Source organism: Prionailurus bengalensis, chromosome C1 (genome assembly GCF_016509475.1).
Source record: "Prionailurus bengalensis isolate Pbe53 chromosome C1, Fcat_Pben_1.1_paternal_pri, whole genome shotgun sequence".
Lineage (NCBI taxonomy): Eukaryota > Metazoa > Chordata > Mammalia > Carnivora > Felidae > Prionailurus > Prionailurus bengalensis.
Genome location: NC_057345.1, coordinates 52,626,119 through 52,653,717, shown reverse-complemented (window position 1 = coordinate 52,653,717; position 27,599 = coordinate 52,626,119). Strand labels below are relative to the sequence as shown.

Below are 27,599 nucleotides of genomic sequence, written 5' to 3'. Positions count from 1 at the left end.
TTAAAAATATACCATTTTAGGGGCACCTGGGGGGCTCAGTCGGTTAGGAGTCTGACTTAGGCTCAAGTCATGATCTCACGGTTCATGAGTTCGAGCCCCGTGTCGGGCTCTGTGCTGACAGTTCAGAGCCTGGAGCCTGCTTTGGATTCTATGTCTTCCTCTCTCTCTGCCCCTCCCCCACTCACACTCAGTCTCTCCCTCTCTCTCTCAAAACTAAACAAACATAAAAAATTTATTTTAAAAAATATACCATTTTACATTTTTAATAGTTTTGGTAACATTTAGCATGTGAACAGTATTGCCCCATCTATGATTAAAAAGAAAACTCTGAATGAAAGCAAATATGTTGGAAACATCTTCTATTCTTAATAGCAAGATCAGATAGAAACCTAGAATCTTCTACATCAGTATATAGACAGACTATCCAGTATAATTAATGTTTATGCATTCAGGGGCCTAAAAGTAATTCTTCTAGAGATACTGCACCAAGCCCTATAGTCTGCAGGCTCAGAGTATCCCACTGCAAATACCTGAGGCAGACTCTGCTAACCCTCAGCTAAAATTCCCCGTGCATCCTGATGCTTCTCTCCATCTTAGCTTCACTGAGAGGGTCCAAGATTAGGTGACATCTTCCTATTACAAGAGCTTAACAGCCTGGCCCAATTAGAGAGGACAAAAGCTATACAGGATATTAGAGAGAAATTAAAGCCAGATCAGCAACTAGTTGAGCGTTCTCCCTGAGTTGGGGAAAAGAAGAAGAAGGAGGGAGAGGGGAAGGGGAAGGGGAGGGGGAGGAGGAGGGGAAGGAAAAAAGAACTCTGGATGGAAAGCAGTGATGTGATTATGTGATTTCACTAAGCATGCCCCAAGCCATAAATATTTGTCAAGCAGTCTTTAGATTTCCAGTGTTCAAGGGCATAACTAAAGAAAAATCAGTATGTAAATATGTACACATGTGAACTATTCTTTTACACCATTAAAAAAAGGAAGCAAAAGCCCAAGTATTGCTGGAAAACTTTAGGTTGTTTCTGTGTCAAATTTACTCTGGTAAACCTGCAGTTATGTGTCTTTGTACTTTATCCTTTTTTGTTTTTAAAAAAGGAACTTTAAAGGTAAAACCTCCAAACCCAAGTCTGACTTCTCTCTGTCCTCACCCACCCTACAGCAGCCCCAGCAGTCCCAGCAGCCCTGTACCAAGCAGACCCCTGGGCCCTGAAAGCTTCTGCTTTGTGTGAAACCCCCAAAAACAGAGCAATCCTTCTTCCCCAAGGCATGGAGGAATATGTTTAAAGACCTTTCTTATACCTTCTCTCTTCCTGGATTGCTTTTCTCTAGACACATCTGGTTTGTCACCAATAACACCCCAAAAGTAGTGTGGCCAGCACACACTCGGAAAAGATAAGCACCCAAGACCCTCCCACTCAGGTGTTCTATTTCCCTTATGTTCACAATCAGAGTAATTAGATGTTAGTTATACCTGCCCCAATCCAGCATCATATTTTAATAGGTTAATAATAGGGGCACCTGGGTGGCTCAGTCAGTTAAGCATCCAACTTCGGCTTGGGTCATAATCTCACAGTTTGTGGGTTCGAGCCCTGTGTCGGGCTCTGTGCTGACAGCTCGGAGCCTGGAGCCTGCTTCGGATTCTGTGTCTCCCTCTCTCTTTGCTCCTCCCTCATTCATGCTCTGTCTCTCAAAAATAAATAAAAGTTTTAAAAAAAAGTTAATGGGTTAATAATAAAACAGCTATGTTTTAGTAAGTGTCACTTGTCTGTCAGGAGCTGTGTTTGGTTTTTTAAACACAGTCAGCTTGGGGCACCTGAGTGGCTCAGTGGGTTAAGCATCAGACTTCCACTCAGGTCATGATCTCACAGTTCATGAGTCCAAGCCCCACGTTGGGCTCAGATTCTGTGCCTCTCTCTCTGCCCCTCCCCTACTTGTGTTCCCCCTCTCTCTCTCAAAAGATGAATAAACATTTTTAAAAATTTAAATACAGTCAGCTTTTCTATACCAGAAAATGCAAGTTCCAAAATATCAGTATGGTATGCAAAATCATGTAATAAAAACTACAGAGCTTAGGGGAAAATGGGATAGTGGCACACCACTCAAAAATTTCACTAGTGACACAAAATAAAAGGTAGGAATCTAATAAAAATGGTAGCACAGTTTTATATAAGCTTGTTGGTTAAGACATACATAAGTAATAAATGCGGCACTCTACCCTGAAAAAGACTTAAGTTTGCTTGTAGAAGTGGGTGTTGGAAGGGCCACAACTCAAGAGTTATTGAGAAGTGGTGGAAGGAGTGTTATCGGAAAGGAGACTGAAAATTCTAACTCCAGATGTGGATGGGTGGGGCTTGTAACACGTATAGTGAACTCTGGTAGCAGGTAGATGTTTAAGATGTGTGTTCTTCATATTCCTACAAAGCTCCCTTCAGCTGGGTGCAGTTTTCTGAGCTCACCTAGTTTTTCTTATAGATAATACTGATCATATTTTTGTTATCTCCAAATTGTTCCCCAATATATCACCCAGGATGGAACAAATTCATGTTTTTAAAACAAGTGCAGTAGCAGAACAAACTATACTTTATCTCACTGAATCCTAACAACCCCAAAAGATAGGTAGTTTCCATTTTCCAGAAAAGGAAACTGAGGATCAGAGAGGTTAAGTAGTTGCCAAAACCACGTCATCCGTAATAAGTAAGCTGCAGAGCAAGGATAGGACCAAGGTCTGCTGGGGGGTCTCCTCTACCACCTAACACCCCATCATGGCCACTTTTTTTACCCCTTGGCAACTAGAGCTGGGTGGGAGGTGCTGTTACTCCTTATGGGTCTAAAAACAGATTCGAACTCTCCTGGTTTCTTCCATCCCTGCAGTATTTGTCTGCCCCACAGCATTATTGAGTTTGGTGGGAATATCTATGTCTGTAGCAACACCATGTCCCTAAATGCAAGCTATGAACTATACACCCAAAAATAATGAAGTTTCTTAAGCATTTGGGGGGGTGGAAGTGAACTCTAAATTTATTGCTGTGAAACTCACCAGTCAGATTCAACAATATTGTAGCAGATTTTATGGAGCCTAAAGATTCACTTTCTGGAAGCCCCTTTAACTGTTTTCACAATCTCCCTTCTGGGGAGCTTGTGTTCAAGTTCCTCATCACAGGAGAAAAAACTGTCTTACTGAATAAAATAACTGTTGTAAAGGAAAGTCTGACCAAGTCACTCCTGTCCCTGGAATTCTTCCATGGCTCCACACTGCCCTTAGCATCGAATCCAAGCTCCCTGGCATGGCCTGGTAGGCTCTCTTTTTCAGTTCTTCCATATCCCATGGTTACTCACTTCCAGACTCTGTACACATTATTCTTTCCTGGAACCCTCTTCACACCTCCTATCACATCACCCCGACTCCACCTGTCCAATGCCTGTTCCCCAGATCTCAGCTGTGAGGCCCCTTCCTCCTGGAAGCCTTCTACATTCCTGTCTCCACATATGGATCAGGAGTCCATCACGGGTGTCCCGATAACTCATTGCACCTTCCCTACTACTGTTGCTAGCCCACTTTACCAGAATTACTCATATATTTGTCCAATTCCTGCCCAGTCCTCCAAGATTAAACTCTGTGAAGGCAGGAACAGTGTCTGGCTTGTTAAATGAAAACATGAATGAATGCATTTGCAGAACATAGCAGGAAAGAACTATGTGCAATGTGTAACACCTCATGGGACCCACACATGCCACTTCATGAAACAAATGGGGAATCAAGCAAAGGATCCAAGAGAGCAAACATACTAGCCATTGCCACATAACTGGTAAATGGTAGAATCTCTATTCATTCACTCATTCATTCATTCAACCAAGTTGTAGCAGTGATTATGTTGTAGGCAGTAGGTACGCAGCAATGACCAAATCAGACAGAAATCCTTGCCCTTGTGGAGCTCATATTCTGGTGGTAGAACAAATGATAAACCAAATCAATAAATAGGATTTGCAGCACATCAGTATATCAGTTCATCCCATGGTGATGATACTACAAAAAAAAAAAACAAAGCAAGGAAAGGAGATAGGTAGTACCTCACTGAGATGGTATCTTCGAACAAAGACCTAGAAGAGGTGAGGGGGTGGTCCAGGCTGGTATCTGGCCTCCAGGAAGAGGCAATAAAAAAGTGTCAAAGAACAGAAGCAGGAGTAGGCCTGGTGAATTCAAGGAGAAGCACAGAGGATGGTACAGCTGGGAGGAGTAAATTGCATCTCAACGTTGGAGGGTGAGAATTCTAATAGCTAATAGCTAATAGTTTCTCCTCTGAACAAGAAAGATATACCCCCTGTCCTTACAGACTTCACAGTCTGGTCACGTAGGTTTAAATATACTAGAATCAAATCACATCCTCTGAACTATAACAATATTAATATACAGATCAATTCATTCCTCAGCCTATAGCCAAAGGATGTCAATCACTTGGAAACTGCTGTGTCAGACCTTGTACTGAATGAAGAAACAGGTGGTAAGAGTTGCGCCCATCAGTAATTTTAGTGTTGGCTTCCTAGAGATGAACAAGAAGTCTTCTGTATGTAAACAATGCCAGCAGCCACATCACAGGGGTTTGAAAACTCTGGCTTTCTGATCAAACATATGAAATTAACACAGAAATGTTTTAAAACGCATTATTGCTAGGGAAATTACATAATAAAGACAAACGCTTCCCTATTACTTAAGGTAATGAAAACAAAAATAAGGTTTTATAAGCTTCCCAGCTCTGACCTAAATTTGCTGTGCATTATTTTCCTACATCTCTTTCTACTTTGGAAAAACCACTACTAATTGCATTCACATTACACAGTATCAACCAAACCTGGATTTGGGTTTCTTCCAAGACCACCAACAGGCTCAAGTTACAGCGAGTTTATTAAATGGGTTTTTTTTTTCTTTTAAGCAAAAACTTAGAATGCCGTTACCTTTTGGAGGGACTAAACAGATAAAGGTTTGATAAGTAACATTTTAAGAAAATCCCAAGCATATGAATAAGGGTAAAAAGCACTTTTTTTTTAAGCTCTCAAAATAATAAAGGATTTTTAAAAGCATACAGTTTATTGGTGGCTGGGAGCCTGGAGCTAATGAAAAAAACATTTACAAGTTAAGTTTCCACAGCTTTTCTTTTGTGTTTTCTGGGTACAGATGCTGCTGGCTGTACTCTAGGAAAACCTGGAACTCGGCTGGAAACCGAGAACACAAGGATTCGGAGACCAGTTCAGTCTCACTCAGTTTAAACTCTCCTGGGAAGGCAAACATGATGACCTATTATTTTCATGGCAACATTTCTAAACTCTTGACTCTAAAAGTATTTCCAACCTCAGTCTTCCTATAATGAGCTCTACATTCTTACTTGGGAGCACAAAACCTAGATAGCTTCCTGGTGATTAAATCACCCAAATGGCGCTCGTCCCCACAGCAAGGTCCAAAGCAGAAGGGTTCCAGTTTACCAAGCAGATCCCACCCAACTTCTTGTCACCATTTCATCATTGCAGTCTCTCCTGAGTCTCCTTCAACTTCTGATCTTCTCCTTTGTAACAATCACCCTGCACACGGTTCCTACTGACTTCCTGCCATACAGGACAGCAGGAGAGGGCTGGGCAGATATGGACAAGATGGTGGGGTAAGTAATCAGTCACTGGCCTCATAATTCTGGGGAAGTCAGTCTTTTAATTACCACCATTACCAAGTTTTCTCTTCTGATCCTCTCTTCCCTGGGCTCCAGTATTTCTTTGTGTCCACTTCTTTTCTAGATTTTACAGATGAAGAAATTGAGGTCCACCCAGCTGAAGCCACACAAGTTTCCTTGCCCACTGGATTAGGATTCATTCCACTAAATCATTTTTGTTTAAGTCCAGTGGCTCTAATGTCACCTACTGAATATAGATGTTGGCTAAAAAGGGAATAAACACTGGATATTTCTCCCAAGTCTCACAGCATAAAGAAATGAAACATTCAGACAATGGAATATGACAGTATTAAAAATTCAGCTTTCAATGAATATTTTTAACAATTTCATTGAGGTATAATTTACAGACCATGAAATTCACCCACTGTAAGCGTACAGTCCAATAGTTAGTAAATGTGTCCCATTGTGCACTCCTCACCATAGTCCACTTTCAGAGCATTTCCATCGCCCCCAAAAGGGTCTGTTGTTCCCGCTCCTACCCCAGCCCCAGACAAACTCTAACCTGCTTTCTGTCTTGTTTTTTTTTTTGCCGTTTCTATAAATGCCATATAACTATAATCATATAGTATACGTTCTTTTGTGTCTGGCTTCTTACACCGAGCATAATGTTTTTGAGGCTTATCCATGCTGTAACTCGTATCAGTATTTTGCTCCTTTTTATTGTGGAATAAATTTGTAATACAAATTTGTATTCTATTATATAAATACACCGTATTTTGTTCATGCATTCACCAGTTGACAAACATTTGAGTTGTTTCCACTTTGGGGCTATTATAAATAATACTGCTTTGAACATCTGCACACATATCTTTGTGTAGATGCATGTTTTCATTTCTCTTGGATAAGTTAGTTTGGGTTTGTTTGTTTTTTTAATTATAGACATTCTGGGGGCGCCTGGGTGGCGCAGTCGGTTAAGCGTCCGACTTCAGCCAGGTCACGATCTCGCGGTCCATGAGTTCGAGCCCCGCGTCGGGCTCTGGGCTGATGGCTCAGAGCCTGGAGCCTGTTTCTGATTCTGTGTCTCCCTCTCTCTCTGCCCCTCCCCCGTTCATGCTCTGTCTTTCTCTGTCCCAAAAATAAATAAACGTTGAAAAAAAAAATTTAAAAAAAAAAAAAAAAAAAAAAAAAAAAAAAAAAAAGATAATTATAGACATTCTGTGTATAGTGGTATCTTATTGTGGTTTTATTTACATTAGAGTATTTAAAGCATCGAAAAATATTACCATAGAGTATTCAGAGAAGCAAAGCAGGATTCAAAATTGTTTATATAGAATGACCTCCCACATGTGAGCACTACAAATGTGTGAAGACTGAAAAGAAATACATCAAAAAGATGTCTCTTATCTTTGCCAAAGGATATGAGGGCACTTTTTTCTTTACACTTAACTATGAAATTTTTTATGAGTAGTTATATAATAAAATACATTTCAGCAATTAAAAATATTGCTAAAACACTAAGAACTATGTGTTGCAAATCATTAAGAGTCAGGGTATATCCAAGCCTCAGCTAAACTCAAATCTATCATCCCTTTGTGAATTATCTATTCTGGGGTTGTTTATATCAAATTTGCAAGACTAGTTGGCTTCTCTGTGCCTTAAAGCATGCTTCTGAGATTCTACCCCAGAGGTCGGCCAACTACAAACCCCAGGCCCAAATCTCGCTCACTGGCTATTTCTGTACAACCTACAAGCTAAGAAAGGTTTTTATACTTGTAAATGATTGAAAAAAGATGCAAAAGAAAAATAGTATTTTGTGACATGTGAAAGTTATACGAAATGTAAATTTCAATGTCTACAAATAAACATTTATTGAAACATAGCCAGTCTCATCTGTCTATGGTTGCATTGCACCAGCAATGGCCTGCAAAGCCTTAAATATTTACTATCTGGCCCTTTAGAGAAAAGTTTGTTGACCTCTGCAGGGTACTCAGAAAAGATAGACTTAGTTTTATCATCCTAAAGAAAATTCATTAAGGAAAAAACTTTCGGATTAGCCACGCTTCATATTAAATCATATTAATATGTCTTTTCTAAAAATGTAAGATTTGTAGCTGATAACAGCAATATTGAAATTTTTCAAAGCGCTATTTGAGATTACAAGCCTGTATTTCTCTGTCTGGCACCTAGTAGGTCCTCAATATCTGTTGAGCAAATCAACAAATGGTAGATGGATGGATGGGTAAATGAAAGCAATCAGCAGTTAGTGAGGGCTAACTGTGGGTGAAGCCATAGCAAGTCCCGTTGTAAATTGGAAGGGACCAAGAAAAGATTTGTCCTTTGTGAATCTCTGAGTAAGACGACAGACAGGAAGTAGCAAAAGAAGAAATACAAACGACCAAAAACACATGAAACGATATTTAGCATCACCAACAAATCAAAAGTATGTAAACAATAATAATACTCACTTTTTCAACCCAGAAGATAGTCAATATTTTAAAAATGATAATACACATTGTCAGTATAGATAAAGGAAAAAGCCACTCTCTGTCAGTAGAATACACAAAGGGGTATGCATTTTCCCAGTCTTCAGAGCAGGCAGTGTGATTATATGTATCAAAAGCCTTTGACCTTTGACCTGTAATTCCACTTCTAAGAATTATTGCCAAGAAAATAATCATGGATATGTGGGAAAGTTTACAAACAATCACAGCTTTGATTATACTAAAGAGAGAAGGCGGGGAAGGGAGGGAGGGAGAAAGACAGAAGGGAAAAAACCTAGTGTCCAACAATAAGGATTAAGAAAATTATGATATAATCACAGATAATACCAAATTGTGCAATATTTGAAAAATTATTATTTGAGAATTATGTATTTCAATATAAGAAGTTATTCACAGGGTGTCTAGGTAGCTCAGTTGGTTAAGTGCCCCACTCGACTTCGGATCAGGTCATGATCTCAAGGGCTGTGGGTTCGAGCCTTGTGTTGGGCTCTGTGCTGACAGTGCAAAGCCTGCTTGGGGTTTTCTCTCTCCCCCTATCTCTCTGCCCCTCCCCCCACTCATGCGCGCGCGCGCGCGCGCGCGCGCGCGCGCGCTCTCTCTCTCAAAATAAATAAACTTAAAAAAAAAGAGGTTATTCACAATAACACTGATAAAGTGGAGGGAAAAAGCAAGTCATAAAATCAACTTTGCCTGAAGATGAGCCTATTTTTTTAAAAAAAATGTATATTTGCTATTTACATAGAAAAAGTTTTGAAAGATATAAGCTTAAATGAAAATAATTACCTTTTAACTATTTTTTTTTACTTATCTGCTTTTTTCTCATGTTCTAAACAAACACATTACCAGTTTAAGTTTTAAGTAAAGTTAAAATAAATTAAGGAATTAAAGAACTCATAAAACTGAGGACTCCAGGACACTCACATAAGTAGAATAAAGGAATAAAATCACTAATTAGTTAAGATTAATTAATCAAATGCAAACAAACTAGATTATGAGCTCAAATTAATAATTAATTAATTCTAATGCAAACAAACTGGATTGCAATCTCTTACAGGCAGGGACACATGCTCGCTCATTCAACAAATATCTATCTAGCATCCATTCTGTGTCAGACACTGTTTCAAATACTACGGTGTGTTAATAAACAAAACAGACAAATCCCTGCTCTCAAAGAGCTTCCACTCTGGTGTTCCTCCTACTTCTGCCTCTATCACATCAGCAAGCCCAGTGCTGAACACATGTGAATGTCCTCATTTAGAAATCAGTGTTGGTTAATTTCTGAACAAAAGAGTTCATTGGAGCAACCTTCCCAGCAATTTATTGAATGACTTTATATTCACACGCACAAAAAAATGTTTGATCTAAATACAGCCTTTCAGAAAACTGTCTAGTGTGCAAAGTGGGGTAAATCTATAATGCCAAAATGAGAACACAGGTTCCTGGAGCAGCTCTGACTCAGTCCCCAGCCACTCGGGGAGGGGGAAGCTGTCAGATAATATTTCATGAGTAGTGAGGCTTAAGTTACTTGAACCAGCTGGGGCTTTTCTTAAGCTACATTTTCCTTTGGCCAGAATATCCCCATGGCTGAAGCTGCCTGTTCAGTATCATTCCACAGAGAAATGGGTCTTTCTGTTTTCCTCATAATGCACATGCTGCTCCTTTTCCAGGCTAGGGAACCCCACGGACCTGGTATTCAGCTTATGTAGTGACTGCCTCCCTGCTGGGGTGAGCCGCTAAGAGACCCACACTCCATTTCAGAAGACAGATATTTCTCCTTTTGGGCCAGACTCGTTCGTAACGTATTGACTCAAAATAAGTACACACGGGTGCTTTTAGCTTCCCAGAAGTCCTGAATCACTGACACGGCAACTCATTATCTTTTTCCAAATGCAGCAGTGAAAAGTTTTGGCAGTTTCCAATGGATACCAAATATATCAACTATGAGACGATTTAAACGGCCTTTGAAATTAAAGCCACGAACATCGTCATAGGATTGTCAGGTAGAGGGCATTAGAAATTGAACAGGCAAGATGGTGTACTCAACACCTGCATTCAAATCTTAACAGCCGCAATTCTCCCCGGGTGAACTTGGGGACAAGGTACTTGCTTTTTTGAAGTTCATCCATAATGATATCCTGGTTCAATGTGAGCATTATGCAACACACTGTATTCTGATCAAGGCACGATACAAGGACTTAATACATGGTAGCTCCAGTGCTTCTCTCCTGGCCACAATCTTGAGCATAAAAAGGTCTGTCTGGATGAAAGGTGAACACAAAGAAGTCCTCTTTCCCCCTTCCTCTGCTACCAGGGCCTCCTTCTAGTGCACCAGAAAACCCAGTTTGCTCTAGGAGAGACACCTGTAATGGAGAGAGCATATTTCACTGCAATTCAGAGCAAGGGCTTGGTGTCACAGATACTGGGTTCCAGTTCCAGCTACTTTCCTAGCTAGCTGCATCACCTCACAGGTATTGAACTCTCCCTCTCATTCCCTCTCTGTGTCCCCAACTGTACGATAGCAATCAAAGCACTGCCTACTGAGATATAAGTGCTGACATAATATACACTGAAAAAAATCTATCTTATAACCAAGGGATGTTATAAAGATTATACAAGAAAATGTATAGAAAATCCTAACCCTATCACTACAGAACCATTCCAAGCAGGTAATACATCCAGAACCTCATCTGACCTTTACATTTTACTGTCAAGCCTTGGTGTGTTTTAAGTTTACCCACACACTCCTCAAGGCCATAAAAGAACTAATTCCAGCTAAACCAAAAATTCACATCAAACCTTAATCTGCACACGACCAAAAAACAAAACAAAAAAACAAACAAAAAATGACTGCAAAGGAGGAGAGAATAAAGAAGAGGCAAGAATCTCTCTCCCAAGGTGTTAGACTAGGATTTCAGTTTTTTGGGGACAATTTTCCTCCCCCTGACCTCCCCACTAAAAACTACAAACAAAAACCAAAAACAAAAGACAAAACCAAAAAAATCTTCAACAGTGCCATGACAGCCTCAATTTCCGAGTCCATCTTACTGAACACTGGTTCTTTGTGCCTGGACAGCACAAGGGGATAGATTTCATTAAATTACCAAACAGGTGTGTAGAAAATACAGCAGTCTGGGGGCACCTGGGTGGCTCAGTCGGTTGAGTGTCCAACTTCCGCTCAGGTCATGATCTCACGGTTGATGGGTTCGAGCCCCGCATCAGGCTCACTGCTGTCAGCTCAGAGCCCACTTTGGATCCTCTGTCCCCCTCTCTCTGCCCCTACCCCGCTCGCTCTCTCATGCTCTCTCTCAAAAATAAGCAAAACATGTTTAAAAAAAGAAAGAAAGAAAATAAGCAGTTTGCAGGGGCTGCAGAGGGCAGGGAGAACCATCGACCCCATAAGGTGCCTTGTAGTGATCACTAAAATGTTAAAATAGCATCAAATGTGCCACCCAGATGAGCAATGCCACTTCACCCACTCGAGTCTCAACCAAAATGACACCAGACATTTTCACATCTTACCAGCGACTTTTTATCAAACAAACTGGAACTTTTGGCTTAATAAAAAAATAAAAAAAAATTAAAAACCCTTTGCCTTATTAAGAGCAAGAAGAGTTTGGCGTTGCAACCATGCTTCTTGATGCCTATGTAATATTCCATGGTGATATTTGTAAGATACTTTGAGAAGTGAGTCATTTCACATTTCGAAATCCTACTCAGATTTCAAGACTTCCGTCAGCTTCCCCCTTTCCCACTTATGGGGCTATCTCTTACTGTCAACCACTATAAACTATGTCAGGAGCTTCATGTATGTTATGTGAGCTTAATCCTCACAATGGTACACTGATGCAGTATTACTAACCCCAATTTACGATGAAAACCCGAGGACCAAAGAGTCCAAATTATGCAGCTCTTGAGTGCCAACACTGGAATTTGCACCGAAATGTAAGCCCAGGTGCTTTTTATTCCTCCCTTCGACTATTCCAACTGACAGTTCTTTCTTCTCATTGCTGCCTCTATGGCAATTCCTACCTGTTGCACACCCCCAGTCTTCAGCAGCCTCTTCTTCATGGGTATATGCCTTGGATCCTTATGAAGATTAAATTTTCTGATGGAAGCAGCTCTATCTGTATCTTTTCTCTACCCCTCTGACAATAATTATTGTTGCAGGGAGACCTAGAGCTTAAGAAAAACCTATGTGCCTTGTTCAAGGTTATATCCAATCAGCAACAAAGCAGGTCCAGGCATAAATATGCTAAAATGCACCAATTATTTTTTAAGCATGGTCCCTTACAAAAGTCATGTGCATACCTATACTGCTCCTATATGAGTCAGTGCCAACAAATGCCATCTTCTTCCCCAGGAAGGAAAGATGTCCTGTGGGTCTGAGGAGGTATCCCATCACTAAAAAATTAACACCTTGCCCAAAGGCAAGGATTTGGATTTGTGTGTGTGTGTGTGTGTGTGTGTGTGTGTGTGTGTGTGTGTGAAAGAAAGATATAAGTCAGTCATAAGAAATTCCAAAGGCGGCACCTGGGTGGCTCAGTTGGTTGAGTGTCTGACTCCAGCTCAGGTCATGATCTCATATCTTGTGGGTTCAAGCCCCTTGTCGGGTTTTGTGCTGACAGCTCAGAGCCTGGGGCCTGCTTCTGATTCTGTGTCTTCTTCTCTCTCTGTCCCTCTCCTACACACATTTTGTCTCTTTCTTTCTCAAAAATAAATAAACATTAAAAAACTAAAGAAAAAAAATTCCAAAGCCTACAAAAACTTTCTGTGACACTCTGGAGAGAGAATTCCTGCCCTGTCCCTGACAAAAGTCTGACAAGGATACTCAGGAGAAGTAGGTCTTGTCCCAGAGAATCTTTGGAAATGACTAAGAGCCTTCAATTTCTGGGGCCTTGGGAATTGTGCTTCATGAGTAACCTTCTAGGACCTCCCGTCTGGAACTTGATTTTCTAAATAATATGACATTGAGGAAGAACAGAAATACAGGGAAGAATAATTTGAAATGCAGAGGAATCACACCCCAGTCTCCATGCACCAGTTTCAAATCCACAATACAACTTGCTATCTAGAGAAGTTCAGTTAGTTGAAGCTCTGTCAGGCTGTTTGCTCATCTATAAATTGAGAATGTTGAAAGGGTAAATGAGATCAAGTTAATAAAGCAGTTAGCAGTGTGCCTGGCACCTGGAAGAGAATAACAATTGGTTAGAACTTACATATTCACTATCATCCACTTGTTAATATGTTTGACATTTTTCACAATACAATGTTTAGAAGGAAAAAATACATCTCTGTGCTCATTCTATCAAGAAGCCAGCATTGAAGGATCCTTCCTAATGAAAGACAAGGCTAACATGGTAAGATGTATCTAGAAATAATCCTCCAAGCTTCATTTTAGGCAAATTTTCAAACTTCTCACCATTTCCTTCAAAAACCCCTTTTCTCCCCAGAACCCTACTAGGGTATGGACACAGCATATGGAAAGAGCAAGAACTTTTCAAAGAGACAGAACTGGCTTCCAACCCCAGCTCAGACACTCATTGGCAGCAGATAACTAAATCTCTGTGTCCCTTGATAATCTCATCCTCAATATGGGAATAATAATTCATTCCTCACAAGGGTATTATGAAGACAGGAAGGAGCATATGTAAGTGCCTCACCCATACCACAGTAAATGCCCATTCTGTCACATTTCCATTATTATAGTGGGATATCTGGAGACACTCTGTTTCTCTTACCGACCCTCTGGAGGCAGGTGACTCCCGGGAGCAGCACTGCCAAGGGAGAGAGGGAGTCAGGAAGATGCAGAAGACCTCAACGAGGACATTCCACAACCCAGACCAGCCTCAGCCTCCAGACTCTCCCAAAGTCTAGAGAGAAATAACCCAAACAAATGAAATCGAGACAAGAAAACAGAAAACAGAGTCCTGCCCTCCTTCTAACCCTTCTCTTGAGTGAATCCCTGTTACTGTACTTTGGTTTTGATTAGAAAGCTCGATTGTGCTTCCCTGTACCCTTGCAGCCCCCCAAGCCTCCTCCTAAACAGAGATGGCCTCTTACTAAAGACAATCATGCTTTAATCTCTATACCAGAGCTTGCTAATGATACTGTACTGGGTTTTGGTCATTTGCCAGAGAGCAAACAGTGCCAACATTTGTAGACTTCCAACAGGAAATTAAATAACTGGCCTGCTGGAAATATGAACCAATTCACGGTGGTCAAACCTGAATCTTCCAAAACATTGGCATGGTTTCTGTGCGTCAAGCATGAGGGACGTTTGAGGAAGACGATGGGGAGAAATTCAAGTAAAACTTAACAAAGTCTTCAAGAGAGACTTTGAAAATGGTCCTTTTTCCCCTCTGTCCCGGACATACCCAGAATTCTGGTATATACAGGCCACGGGGCGTTTACATCACGCAGCCCTGGGAAACATTAACTGCTGAAACCTCAGGCAGGGCAGCGTTACAGCCACAAATTCAAAAGCACAAGCAAGTCAGGAAATGCAAAACTCCAGTTTCCTCCCAGAAGACACGTTCCACACTCTACCCACTACATTATGAAATACACATTTAGAAGCCATCCTATTACATGAAAGCTTTCCCCTTACACACAGAGAAGAGTAATGCTTTGAAAATGTTCCCTTTAGGGCTTTCTCCTTGTTAAGCTCCACGAGGTCAGGAACTGTGTCCATCTTGTCCTCCCCACTGTATCTCCAGTGCCCAACATGGTGCCTGGCACTTCAATACAAAGGAGCTCCTCCTACTGTCATTATAACCCTCATTTGCTCCACAACCAGCAGGAGTACATGGCATCGGGCAGCCCCTTCCAGGACGCCAGCTGTACGAAACACATACCTGCCATCCACAAAGACCCATAATACAAAGCAGCAAGGAAGATACCTGCTATGGATTAAGCATCTGCGATGTAGCGAACAGAATGCAATGTGTTTTTCTTGCTGTGCCACATGCAGTCCTCACAAGCCTGTAAGGTAGGTAGTTTTATCCTCATCTTGCAAATGAAGACATGGATACTCAGGGAGGCTGACAGGTTGAATGGAACAGAGGCAGCACCCCAGTCCTGTGAGGCGTGTATCACTAGCCCCATACCACAGACCAAGAAACTGAGGTGAAAGAAATCCATGTAAAAATCCACTAAATCATTCTTCTCAGATCACATCGCCTAAATCCAACTGAAGGCTCATTTTCTTTCAAGGGGCTGGCAACACACTTCTCTGATGATAGAACTGATCTAAATGATTTCATGAGACAATGTGTGTAAGTGCCCCACAGGGAGGGACAGTCACTGCGCACAAATGCAAATGTTCGGTTGTTAAAATAGTTAATAAATCTCTCCTTGTGGCCATCTTGCAAGAGTGAATGCTACTAGGGGCTCTACGCAACCTCAGATCAGTAATCACTCTGCTTGGGTTCCAGTCACAGAGGGTATGGCATCCCAGCCAAGCCAGATGACCACAACCGCTGGAGGGGTCCCGTACAGGGAGTGGACTTACGCGGTGACTTAGTCAGTAGGAGACAACAGAATCGCCCAGGAAGCTTCTTCCAAATGGGCAAGTTCCCCCTCCCTCTCGACTGTCTGTGTCCGTAGGTCAACAACAGGATCCGAGTGTGTGTAAGTCACATAGGCTTTCCAAGTGATTCTGGAAATCACCCCTGGTTAAGATCCCCTGGGATGGAGTCTCTCAAACTCACCTGCACAGGCAGACAAGCTCCCACAGATCTCGCATCACTGCAGGGGAAAGTAACTGAAATCACCTTTCTGGCTGATAAAATAAGTTCATAAAAGGAAATATGCTTTGAAAGTTAAAAGCATTTCACCACTGAACAAGGTATTATTATTATTAGTTTTATCTTCATACACAATGTAGTATATTATTAGACCCACACATCCTCCTGGTTTCCTTTCATGAACACTCAAGAAAACAACAACAAAAAGCCAGCCTTATTTCCACAGCACGTCAACAGAGAAGGATTAGGTATTTTTTTCTTCATACAAAATTACAGGCCACCACCCAAGAAACAAAAAGACAACCAAACTTCAAAAACGACAGAATTGCTTACCCAAAAATGTATAATATTTGAAGATTTAATGCTCTCAGATTAGTGTAATTACTGGTATTCCCCTGGCTCTGCTTTTCTCCATTTCTAAAAAGTTCTCACTGCTGGAAGACTCTCAGCCAGTGTCAATGATGGAAATGGGTAAAGCTGTTATTCTCCTGGAGGGTGATCTGGAGGGACCAGGGCTGCTGAGGGTCAGGTGGTCTCAGGCTGGCCAAAAGACCAACCATGAATTATAGTGCACTTGCAAAAATCAACAAACAGAGCCCAGTAATAATATCCCAGTGCACAGGTACTTTTTTTCCAAATATATCAAAGCCATGGATGGAAACGAATTAAGTGAGAAGAAGCTGGGGGAGAGGGGAATTAGGCAGAGTAGATCCAAACCGAGACCCTCCAATAAAATATACAAATATTAAGAGGCCAAGAAAAGGCCACAGCCACTGCCCTGACACTGTAAGTGGCCTGAATAGCTGTATTAGTGTTCTAAAGGAGTTGCCCGGGGGTGCCTCGGTGTCTCAGTCAGTTGAGCATCCGACTTCTGTTCAGGTCATGATCTCATGGTTCATAGGTTCAAGCCTGGCTTCAGGCTCTGCGCTGACCACTTAGAGCCTGGAACCTACTTCGGATTCTGTGTCTCCCTCTCTCTCTGCCCCTCCCCCACTCATGTTTGGTCTCTCAAAAATTTTTTAAAAAATAAAAAATAAACAAGGGAGTTACCCAAAATTATATACAAATGCAAAAAAAAAATCAAGAAAAAGAGTATGTGAAAAACCTGGGAAACCAGTTTGTAAGGGATCAGTCACCCCAGGCTGAGATTTTGGTCAGTGACTTCACTTGCTCATCCTGTTTGCCAAAGGACATGGAACGTACCTGTGTCTGCCCACAGCTCCAGGCCAACTTCTTCCATGGACACAAAAGCAGGTGAGCATTTCTGACCCTGGTCCTACTCAAACTGCCCCTTAGCAGCTGCCTGACCCCCAAAAGCTAAAATGCTCACAGGAACTATTCAGGTGTTCCTACTTCAGCAATCCAAAACAGCATGCAAATCAATAGGTTATATGCAAAGCACAAAAGAGATAAACAACTAACTGGCAACAGAAAAGGCTGATGAGGGAAAACTCCTAAATCAGGGCCACATCCACTATGAATGTTTCACCTAAAAAGTTAAGTATAGGCATCAAACAAAGCCACAAACTGGCAACTTAGTAGGGGAAAGGAAAAAGCAAGCTCAATGATCTTTCATGAATGTATCTTCCAGAATAAAAGAAACAAATATTCTTTCTATCTAAAGCGATAAATATATTTTTTGCTTTCAATGGATTTTCGCCATCAATATAACAGTGGGTTTAAATCATTCCCCTGGGGGCACCTGGATGGCTCAGTTGGTTCAGCATATGACTCTTGATTTTGGCTCAGGTTATCATCTCATGGTTCATGGGTTTGAGACCCACATCAGGCTCCATGCACAAAGCCCACTTAGGATCCTCTCTCTCCCTCTCTCTCTGCCCCTCCCCTGCTTGTGCTCACCCAACCGCTCGCTCTCTCTCTCTCAAAATAGATAAATAAACTTCATAAAATAAAAAAATAAAACATTCCCCTGTTACAGAAAGAAATCCATCTGATCTTCATACTAGTTTCAAACATTTCATTCACTCAGTCCACAAAAGCTTTGAGGGCCACAGACCATCCCTCACTTTAATGCCACAAAGGTTTATTAAGCATCTACTTAGTGCCAAGCACTATGGTAGGTAGACTTCATAAGTGGTACGAAGATGTGGCAGGTGCTTACTCTGTAATACGTAAGGGCACACACACACACACACAATTACACTGGAAGGCAGTATATATGAAGTACTAGAAGGCATTCATTCATTCATCCAGCCATCATCCATTCACTCATTCAACCAACATTTATACAATGTCTGCTATATGCTGGACACATGGCTCTGAGCAAGGTCCTTTCAACCAGAGAAGATTTCTGGAACAAGGCAGCATTTAAATGCATATTACCATTACATACAACATTGCTAAACAAATGAAAATTTTCCAACTCCCTGTAATTTACCAAGATTTGTCTTTCCAAGAGAAAAACATAGTCTCTGATTTAACTTTTCCCATAAAACGTAACTAAGCTGAATTTTAAAAAGCATATTCTAGGGGCGCCTGGGTAGCTCAGTCAGTTAAGCATCTGACTTCAGCTCAGGTCATGATCTCACAGTTCATGAGTTCAAGTCCCACATCAGGCCCTGTGCTGATAGTGCAGAGCCTGGAGTCTGCTTCAGATTCTGCCTCCCTCTCTCTCTCTGCCCTTCCCTCTCCCTCTCTCTCTCTAAGAAGTAAATAAACATTTTTAAAAAGTGTTTTCTAAAGTGTACTTGTAATGATGAGTAACCATGTGGTTCTCTCAATTATTTAAACGGTTAAAAATCTGAGGGGCACCTGGGTGGCTCAGTTGGTTAAGAGTCCAACTTCAGCTCAGGTCATGATTTCACGGTTTGTGAGTTAGAGCCCCACGTTGGGCTCTGTGCTGACAGCTCTGAGCCTGGAGCCTGCTTCGGATTCTTTGTCTCCTCCTCTCTCTGCCTCTCCCACGCTCATGCTCTGTCTCTCTGTCTTTCGGTAATAAATAAACATTAAAAAAATTTTAATAAATAAATAAACGGTTAAAAATTTTGAAAATCAACCTTTTTCATTTAACTATTCCACATCTTGAGAACCCCCACCCCCAAGATCAATACTTGCTTCTCCTATTTAAAAAGAAGATAGAAAGCCCTTAACAGCATGCAGAGGCAGCAGGGCATGGTAGAAAGGCTTTGGAACCAGACATATTGGGGTTGGATTCCCAGCTCAATCCTCTACCAACTGTGTGACCTTGGCAAGTGACTCAGCCTCTCTGGGCTCAGTTCCTTTATTTATAAATTGGGGTCAATAGTTCTACTCTCACAGTGGTCATGAGGATTAAATGAGCTAATAAAAATAAAGTCCTTAATAGAGTGCTCGACACATATAAAGCTTAATAGATGGTAGTTATATTTTTAATAGCATTTAAACACTCGAAGTTGTATTACGGGAAATAATCCTGGTAAGTACCGCTTATTTCGTAAGTACTACTGTTCTTGTTCTACTTAAAGGGAAATTGGGACCTAAAGTGTGTCACAAAAGGTTTGTTGTCAACACATGTACTTATCCAATAAATTAAGGTTTTTTGTCCATCCATTCATTCAATCGCAGTTTTCTGAACACTTGCCATGTCCCCAGCCCTCCTAGAGCTTATGACCTAGAATAGGGATCAGCAAATGTACCTATAAAGGGCCAGATAATAAAAATTTTAACTTTGCAGGTCCTACAGTTTCTATCGCAACTACTCAATGCTGAAATGGTAGAACAGAAGCCCACCTCCACCCCCCGCCCCATACACAATGTGTAAATAAATGTGTGTGGGTGTGTTCCAATACAACTTTATTCATAAAAACAAGCCACAGGCCAGATTTTGCCTGGAGACCTTGGTTTTCCAGCTCCTAATCTAAGAGTCTAGTTTTCTTTCCCAAAAGCTTTCTTTATCCCTTGGAACTAATTCCAACTTGGACCTGAGGAGGCAGAACCAAAGGTAAGACAACTCTTCTTCTCATACCAACTGCCTGAGCCATGCAGACCCTTCTAGATCATATATCACTCCACTCGTAGAGGGAGAAGCCAAAACAGGCCATGAAACCAGGCAAGCTTACAAAGTCATTAAAATAAAAATTAAAAAACCTTGAATCTCCAATATTTTCACCTCACAAATGAAGAGACTAGGGCCCAGAGAAAAGAAATGCCATTTTGTGCCCCTAGTCACCAGGTACCTAGCAGAACTAGAGTTAGAACCAAGCCTCTGGCCTCAAAGACCAGGGTCCTTCCTGCTATTCTTTACTGTCCCTTTCCAGAAGGAAGAAAGAAAGATGGAGGGAGAGGTTCCCCAGGAAAGTCTACCAAAAGCAGCTTGCCCACAGAAGACTGCAGGATTTTGGCAGAAAAGACAGGCCACAAGGCTCTCTGGCCAAATGGCATTTTGTGTCAACTGACTGAGGAGATGTGAACCTTGATTTAAAGAGTAACCTAAACACCTGCACCAGTTTCTCACAATTAATTGTCTGACAGTTTAATTAATTGTCTGATCATTGACTTCCATCCGCTCAGAGGATCCAGCCACAAGCAACTGACCTCCCGACCACACCTAATCTGGACTTCTTAGGCATTGCTCTACATCAAGGGATGCTCATTTCTTTCCATGCCCAGGCCTCCTTAAAGGAAAAGGTGCTCAGAGTACACAATGATCAGACGAGCATGAACTTACCTTCCTGCCACTCTCCCTACTCTATATTCACCCAAGTTAACGCAAATTATATATTAACCTCAGTCCCACAATTTTATATAGTTGGTTGGTTCTGTAGCCTCTCGGCACTTCCTGTATCCTTTAGGGTCCATTTTCAGACCCAAGTTAGGTTTCTAGCACCCCACCGGAACCAAGAAGAGACCAGACAATCCATAGGAGTCCCTAAGGTCTACACTCAGAAGCTCTAGCTTTTTGGCAAACATATTTTTCTAACTATCACTTAATCATTTTCCTACAGAGAGACTAACTACTTCCCAAAGGATTACAATTAGATCCCCTGGGCTAAAATATCAAGTCACCTGTATTCCAGCATTATTTCCCAAAATACCCTTCACAGGCCTCCCAAATCCTTGCTCTAGCCAGATGAACTACCAGCCATGTTGCGAGGGGCAGCATCTGTTTCACACCTCTGTGCCTTTGCACATGCAGATCCCTCCATCTGGTATGTCTTTTTCTTCTCTTTTCCCTGGAAATCACCTTCAAGACCCTTCAATATCTAGCTTAGATTCCATCTTCTCTGTGAAGCCTTCTCTGATATCCTACAGACAATTAATCGGTCCTTCTTCCCTAAAAGTGCAACACTTTATACCACTTACCATACTACATTATATTATTTTGATTATGTGTGTGTGTGTCCCCACCCACCTCTGAGTTCTTTAAAGGTTGGAACTGTGTCTTTTTCTCTCCAAAACTCAGCACTGGATCTGGACACATGGTTAAGTAAAGAAAGGGTGCCTCCGACTTCTATGTGATTTCCTAATGCATATAAAAGTTTCAGGGCCAGAAAACTGGGAAGGCATCAACAAAGAGGAAACAGAAGGCTTTAGAATACTCCCAAAATATCTCTTGACTCCTCTGGCCACTTCCCAAGAAGGAACATTCTTCCCCTAAATGAGCCAAAAGGCTTTGTGACCAAATCCATGGACCTACTGACAATTTCCCAACACACCTATAAAATGAACATATGCACTAAATTCTCAAAATGGATTTCTCTTTTCTTAACTGAATACATTTTTCCTGAATACATTTTGTATGTTCCTTCTCCCCCTACACAAACACCTGGCCTTTAAACTCCATTGAACCTGGGCAAGTTGCCTGCGTCTAACCTGTTCGTAACATCGGAATCCAACAGTTGGTGGGTTAAACCACTGATGAGTTTTTTGTTTGTTTTATGAAATTTCCTCTGGTTAGATGAGTTAACCAGAATTGAACTCTGTGTACCTCCTTTGTCAGTATCCCACAGCACCTTCTTTGAACTTCTCATATGCCTTGCTTTAAGAAAATCCAAAATCCAAAAAGTTAAATGTCCAATATATTCTTGGCTTTGGAAAAGTATAACAGATGATTCGTTTATCAAGATTTTCTTACACAGATATTTTCAGGCTTCTATATCCGCCACCTAAAGTGAAGTATACTCATGAACAACTTTCTTTAATCGAAAGGAGAAAACCTCATTTGATAAAACTTGGCCCTTCCTCAGCTCCCCTGCTCAGGTGTCATACTGGATGTGGACTCAGGTTTTCCGAAGTGCCCGCCCTCACGTGGAGGAGGACAGTGCCTCGATTCCAGACTTCTTTGAAACTCCCATTCCCCCACAATGCATATACGACACACAAGATGCTAATTCAAACACAATTTGGAAGCAAACCAGGTATATTTGAGAGTGTTGGGGTCTCTTTTGCACTGAAATAAAGCGATTTCAGCTCCAGGCGCCTCCCACTATTCTTTCTGGAAAACTTTCTGTCTTGTTTTCCCCTTTGCTCCCGATACTTATTATAAACACTCTATATGGCATTCATCCACTGTAGAGTACTCATGAGCTTGCCTCTCCTTCTCCTTCTTGATGGCAGAGCTTATTTCTAGATCCCCAGTACGCAGCTTGGCTGGTACACAGAAGTGCTTATTAAGTGTCTGCTGAATGTTTCTGACTGCCCCGATACTACCTTTCCAGCTCACCTGAAGACTCTGGGATGGCTATACCTTACCTGGGACTGGCTATGGCCCCAAAGAAGTATTTAAGACGCTGAATGTAGCAGGTGGCCTCAGCATCAATATCCCTTTGTAGTCAGTTCCAGGTGGCCATGAATCAAGTTGTATGACAAGATGACTACATCTAGCCCCAGGGTCCCTACTGATAATTACCTATATTCTTTGGAAGACCTCTTATCTTTCTAAAATCTGGTTCATCTGGGATAAAAACTGTATCTCTTCTTCAAATTAGGTGGCTTACAGTCTTTTTTTAATTTAAAAAATGTAAAGCCCTGTAACTCTAAAGAATATAAGTCAAAGCTAATCTTGTGACTGAAAGGTAGTATATAGATTGATTCACTCATTCCTCCCCTCTCCTGCCCCCTTTTCTGCCCTCTTCAACTACAGAGATTAGAAAATGAAACTCAAATTCACAGCCTCATATGTAGCTGGAGAGACACATCTGACATAGTTCCGGCCAGTGAAATGTAGATGAAAGTTACTTGAGAGACTTTTTTTTTCCCCAATATAAATGTGTGCACTGTCTGCTGCTAAAACTATAAGACAATAGGGCAAGGCAGATATTCATTCATTCATTCAATGGACATTTACTAAATAGCGAATTACTGGATTAATCAGAATACAAACTATTCATTAGTGAATTAACTAGAATACAAACTAGGCTGCTGTAACAAGAAACCCCAAGTTACAAAACAAACTTAAACAAGATACAAATTTATTTGTCTCTCACATCTGCATTCTCTTCCAGATAAAAAGCACAAAGATTCAGTCCAGGCCTAACATGACAGGTCAGTGGTGATGAGGACTCACGACCTTTCCATCTCATTGCTCTGCCATTCTGAAAGTGTAACCTTTATTCATATAGTTGAAGTTGGCCCACATGCACTCCAGCCCAAGAAGGAGAAAAAAGGGAAAGAGATATCCCGCTCCTTTCCTTCCAAGAGCAGAACTTGGAAAATAAATACATTTCTGCTGTTCACATCCCTTTAGCCAGAACCTGATCATATGACCATATTCAGCTACAAGAAAGGCTGGGAAATTTGCCCAGTGAAAGCCCCTATTACTATAAAAGAAGGAGAAGGAAAAAGAGGAGGAGGAAGAGGAGGAGGAAGAAGAGAAGGGGGATGAGGAGGATGAAGAGGAGGGGGAGGAGAACAACAAACACTGGGAAGAAAAAGTAGCCAGGCTTCTAGATGTAGGGCACTATGCTGGGTATTATGGATAGAGATGAATAAGTCCTAGTCCTTCCTCGCAAGGAGGTAAGAGTTATTAGCACAAACTGAAAAGTGTGCAAGCATCTTTGTATCACCAGAGACCAGCCCAGAGCCCTGTACCCTATTGATGTCAAGCAAATGTTTGTTGATGCCAATCAGTAGGGACAGTAACTACTCCCCCTAGAACCAATATGTGCCCACTACTGAACTGGGACTTGGGAAGCAACTGTGGATATGGCAGCATTTCTGCCCTCAGGAGTGCCCAGTCTATTCAGGAGACAAGAGGGCACATACACATGGAAAGATGATGCAGTGAGGAATTGCAAAGCCCAGTGCCAAGTGAGGGAAAGCTCTCTGAAACCGGGAACAGTCGCCAATGGCTCTGGATGGGGAAGAACGATATCAGGTGACTCAGGACAGATCTTAGATGAAAGGTTGGGATAGGTAAAGGCAGGGTAACTAGAGGCCAATGCAGGCACCAGCTCAGCATGTGAGAGAGCCCTGCTAAGTAAGCCCAGCTGGGTGGAGGAAGATATTGCTCTCCTCTCTCATCAGGCAGAAATTGTCCTAGATGATCCCAGCACACAGCTGCTGCTCCTCCCACCCCCAAGAGAGACAGGCATTGAATCCTTATATTCCAAACATAACTCCCCAAGCTCCCAGCTTGCCCATCATTAATGATTTCATGGTCCCAGTTAAAATGGTATTTCCCTAAAGCAATTTTCCCAGAAGTGGCAGAAGGGGAGAGATTAGCTACAGTTGCCATGGTGAATCTCAGAAGACCATCTGTCCTGGATGGTTTAGACTTTCACCTCCCTCAAGGTTATTTCTTAAGGTCAGATGCTCTCAAAAGTCACTCCCAGTTGTAAAATTCTGAGAATCTAAATTGGAATCCTGAGATCTGAAACTTCCTAGGATAAAAGGGAAAAGCACCTTGACCAAATGAAAAAGGAATCATTTACGAAAAGGACCCAGTACAGTGCCTGACAAATAACAGTGCCTCTTTAAAGACTTGTTATTGTTATTTTTAGATTATGTTTGGTAGTATTAGTTTGTTGTTTCTTTATCAATATCCATACCCCACCTCAACCCAGAGAGAATTCCATATGGCTTATGCTACACTGAACGACATAATAACAAGTATTTTTAAGTCAGAGTCAATGAGTCTATCAACAAGACAAGGAAAGAAAACAGGAGAAAACATAGTACAAGGATAGAAAGGTCACAATATCCTAACCCTGAGTTATAAATTTTCTCTGAGCTTCCTTTAAGCCAACAAAAAAAGAAAAATTAAGTTATTTACAAAATTTATACCATATGAAAAACACATAGCTGATAACAAAACCCTAAGAATTCAGTTCAAAGCTTTGCTGAGCCATATACTAGTTGCAGGGAATTTAACCCAGGTATGTAAAAGTTAAGAGAAAGTCAGTGGGCAGGAAGCAGGGAGGTCCGTGGATAATAAAATGAGGAATTACTGGACTAAACAAAGTCAAACAATTTTCTTGGTTGCAGGGCTTTGCAGAACCATTAATACATTCATTATAAATCTCCAAAGGGCAACACAATTTGCCTTACTATATAGCCAAGGAGCATGTGTTTTAGTGGAGAGTCTTACACTCTGAGAAATGCCCCTATGGATGAACAGACAATCACTACTATAATTTTATTATTATCATTATAAGACAACTCAGACTACTTACCAAGGAGCACCTTTTTGCTTTTTCTTTAAAGAACAAGAACAGGGTTCTGCATTTCCCCATCTTTCTCCCTTAATTTGGCTTGGTAGTTTCATTCTAGATAATGCATTACTTGCAATTGTCAATAACTGCACTGGAGAGCATCTTAGACTTTGCAGTGGACCTGCCCCCTTCCTCATTCTGTCATCTACACTTATCAGGAGATAGGAAGGATCTATATTCTCATCTCTGTCTTAAAAGGATGGAAAAAAAAATCCCACAAAAACTGAGCTTCAAGGTCACACTTAGTCAATGACCGAGCTGGTCCTAAGCACGGGCTTCCCAACTCTGGGCTACCACTATGACAGAGCCTGTCCTCCTCCCTCTTGGGTCCTTCCCCTCCCCATCAGATGCTACTTTTATCTTCTTGTGTGTCTGCAGGTGGGTGGCAATGCTGCTGACTCTTTTCTGGCTCAGTTTGGGCCTTTCTCTTTCATCCATTAATTAAATCATGCACTTTTCTTATAGGGGAGCAGAATCTTCAAAAGAGGAAAAAGAACCCTCCCTTTCAGAACATTCAGGGATTAAAGTTCATCTGGCTATGGAATGCTCACCAGGGACTAAACGCATTACTGAGAGGCAAGTGCTGAAAGCCAGTGACACATTAATATGAAAATGTGAAGAGAGAGTTCAGGCTGCCAAAACGCTGTCTCCAGCATTCTCAAGGTGGGGTCAAACAGCAGAATGGCACCTCGGGGGACATTCAGGTTTAGAGACTGGTCAGGGTGCCTTAGGATGAGTACTCAGTGGTAGCACTGTCCACCACAGTGACCTTGACACAGCCCAGAACAAGAGCGCCCTTGGGAGTGATCAGCATGGGGGGTGCCTCCTTACATGGGGAGAGTGTGCAGCCTGGCCACGACCATGCCCCCCTGCATTGACATGAATCCAGCACCAAGTGCACAGAAAGGACAGTCCTGAACAAAGGTCTATGTACTTCGTCTTTATTTATTCAGCTTCGCCAGGGTTCCTCACTAGGAATTCTAGGCAAGAGGCTTTCCAAATAATAGAACAACTGTTCAAACACCAAACTTTTTTTTTTAATTTGAAATAATCATAGATTCAGAGGAAGTTGCAAAAATAGTACAGAGAGGTCTCACGTACTCTTTCCCCAATATTTCCCCAGTGTGACATCTTACATAACTACAATACAACAGAAAAATCAGGAAATTGACTTTGGTACATCCAGAGGCCTTACTCAGATTTTACCTATCTTACATGCACACATTTGTGTGGTGCATGTATGGTCTGTGCAGTTTTACCGCATGTAGATTTACATAACCACCGTCATAATCACGATACAAAACTGTTCCATCACCACAGGGTCCCCCGTGCTACTGTTTTATAGTCACAGCCCTCCCCTACCCAAAGGTTCCCCCCACCCAGTCCCTAACACCTGGCAACCATTAATCTTTCTCCGTCCCTATACTTTTATTTTTTAAATGTTATATAAATGTATTTTTTGAGATCAGTTGTTGTTCAGGCTACATAATTCCCATGAGATCCCTCCAAGTTGACAGAAGTAGCAATCATTGATTTCTTCTACTGCTAAGCAATATTCCTGGTATGGACGTACCACAGCTTGTCTAACCATTAAAGGACATTTGGATTATTTCCAATTTTGTGTGGACATAAGTTTTGATATCTCTGGAACAAAGGTACAGGAGTACAACTGCTGGGTCATATGTCAAACCTTTTTTTTTTTTTTTTTTTTTTTTTTCAAAAACTAATTTGAGGTACCATATGGTTTCACTCATCTGTGGATTTTAAGCAACAAAACATTTTGATTAACATCTGGGAAGGAGCAGGAGAAGAGAAGAGAGGGAAACAAATCAGACGAGACTCTTAAGGATAGAGAACAAACTGAGGGTTGATGGAGGGAGATGGGTGGGGAATGGGTACTAAGGAGGGTACTTGTTATGATGAGCACTGGGTGCTGTATGTAAGTGATGAAACCTGAAATCCTGCACTGTATATTAACTGACTAAAATTTAAATTGAAAAAAAATTTGATGGACTTTTCTAAAAATATATATTTCACATAGAA

General features: G+C 41.4%; 1 protein-coding gene across 1 annotated transcript in view; it reads right to left on the bottom strand.

Moving 5' to 3' along the window:
* ROR1 (receptor tyrosine kinase like orphan receptor 1) overlaps window positions 1-27,599 on the bottom strand; it is a 400,652-nt gene that overhangs the window by 342,457 nt on the left and 30,596 nt on the right. The window lies entirely within an intron of this gene.